The sequence below is a fragment of the Cyprinodon variegatus genome, unplaced genomic scaffold, assembly GCF_000732505.1.
Source record: "Cyprinodon variegatus isolate N-32 unplaced genomic scaffold, C_variegatus-1.0 Scaffold232, whole genome shotgun sequence".
NCBI lineage: Eukaryota > Metazoa > Chordata > Actinopteri > Cyprinodontiformes > Cyprinodontidae > Cyprinodon > Cyprinodon variegatus.
Genome location: NW_015150685.1, coordinates 147,207 through 149,938, shown reverse-complemented (window position 1 = coordinate 149,938; position 2,732 = coordinate 147,207).

The following is a 2,732-nucleotide window of genomic DNA, read 5'->3' as shown; positions in this document are numbered from 1 at the left end:
TGCTTCGCTTCTTCTTCTTATTTACTACTGGTGGTTGTCTTTGGTCGCAGTACTGCCACCTTCTGCTCTGGAGTGTAATCGCTTTGCCTATGAGAAAAAGGAGCAGCGCATGAACCGAACGCAACACATGAGAATCTAACCGAGACAGTCGAACCGAACGATTCGGACGGTTTTCATAAACCATTCCATCCCTAGTCTGCACTATGTTATTCCAAGCCACAATGCAAGAGGGACAATCAGTAACTAGCTGTGAGTGTAGATACGGCCGATGCGGTGAGGAAGTGGGGGCAAGTTTGTGCGACAATTGAGGGATATGAGGGCGAAAAAGAGCGGAGATCCAGGTTGAAAAAGGGTCCCAGCAAAAACAAGCCAGTAAGTTACCAAACAGGAAATACGCATAGTGTAGCGCGGATGTAGATTTGACCAATCAGTGGCCTGCTGTCTGCGATCACCTAGTTTTTTGAGCGGTGCACCAGAGTGTCTATGGAAGGGGTGGGAGCATATTTGCACTCACTGCGACACACACACAGATGACTCGGACTGGTAATCTGTGATAGCACGCAATTGCCCGGTGGGACGGTCTTAATTTCAGCGTGCGAGGGCTGGCCCTCCTTAAATCATACCGGCCCAAACACTTATTCTCCGGCCGAAGCCCCTACCTGCGACAGTAAATAACTCAGGAGCTCAAGAAGTATTACAATGTTAACTACCTAAACAATGCATGCAGTATATAGCCCTTCCTTGTCATGCACATCCTAGTGACGGTTGGCTTATGGTGCAATTTTCTATTTCTTCAAACTGTAAAATCCTTGCAACAAACTAAATTATAATAAAACAAAAATCCTTTATTTAAACCAAACTACGACGTTCCTTTTATATGTCATCTTATATGTTATATTTTGCAAAAGTGTTGCGGTGCATGACGGGGTTTTGCATCTGTTTATGTTATTCCATTTCATTGCCCACATGCCACCTAGACTGGCAGTGAATGCTCACACACCGCTGAGCAGCAGTCACAGTCGTGTCCGTGTTAATAACCAAAGCCAGTGAAACTGCTTTATTCTAATACTCAAAGAATGTCAGCAGGAGCGGACTGGAGCAGTTATTCAAACTTTATCTAGATGAGTAATTAGAGCAATAATGGTCCAGTAAGAGGAGCCTTTTTCTTCATATTTTCCCCTCCTCATCTCAGACATGCCACATGAAAATGTCCCCATAGTCCTTATATAGTAAGTGTTCTAAATAGAGACTCTGCTATCGAAACTGCTAATGCTTACAGTACATTGTAACCACAATTATGTCTGCTATGTTTACCACCAAGCTAGCTCAATTCAGACTGATGTTGCGTTTTTGTTTTGAGGCCTCAACCGGACTCTGATGGCTAGCGAACATACAGGGAACGATCAAAAGTTTTTTTTTTTAGATACAAGTAATCAATTAATGAAGTATTAAGATGATGTTGATTGAACTTATCGACTGACTAACGATTAGCTGCCTTTTTTCCTAAAAAAAAACGTGAATTTTATTTTTATAACATAAAAGCATTTTTCAGTATTTTGAAATAGAATAAAGAAGCACATAAGTACATTTGAATGAATTAGTGTGTCACTCGTATTAGCCTAAACACCAACTGAATAAACACGACTTGTTTTCTCACACATAGTTAGACATATTTATCGAATATAACCAGATGTATAAGGTAACTAAATACAAAAACATTAAGATGAATGGAAAAAATATATATATATGAAACATTTATTATCCCCCGTGAACAGAGATGTAAAACACTAATTAAAAACAGGGTATATCACTCTAGCATGCTGTCAGGTGACTGTGATTCAGCTTTCTGTTTCAGTGTAATCCAACAATCAGCAATGGACGCACTGCTACACTTTATAAATGGTCATGTTTCTTTCACTGCTAAGCTGCTTATTTACTGTTAAAAGGCTGTATGCATCAAAATTTCATCTTGTATACACTCTGTGTATACAATGCGACAATAAAGTTTGTCTAGGTCTAAGCAACACTTTGTGCTGTTAGCTGTGCTTCTTAGCGGGTGGTTCTGGTTGCTCCATGAGGAATGTTAAAACTCAACTCTAATAAATGCCTGAACTTAAAAAAGGACAAATAATCAAACTTATATCATGTCTTTTTATAATAATGGTACAAGAACTTTGTACCATTATTATGAGCATCACCCATGATGCTCACTTTCCAGTCATTACATCCTTACTTTCAGAACACGGCAGCCTTTCATTGTTGAGAAGTTGACGCTGCACCACCATGCAGCAACACTGGTTGTTTTAATTGGTTGATGCAACAAGAAAAGTTGAGAGCTTTTTCAACCTACCAAAATTCACTGTTTTTACAGATTCCTACAGTACCTTCAAAGATTTCTAAAACCTCATTTTCAAAAGTTTGGGAATTCTTTTCTTCTTTAAATTATCAACTGGTTATATGAACCGAAAGCTAGCATTGCTCTTTGTTAGCTTTCAGAGCTAATTTGCTTTATTTCAAATTCCACAAAACAAGCCTTGGTTTTCAAATACAGATATTAACTCTTGAGGCCTGAGCACACTGGCCGCGTACAACTTTTTAATCTACGATCCAGTTTTTTTCCATGTCACAATGACTGCCTAGAGAGGCTCTGACTAGACAGGGTGAACAGATCTGCCCAAATTTTTTTTCACTTCTGTCTCTGTGCCATACATATTAAAACAATATCCCACATT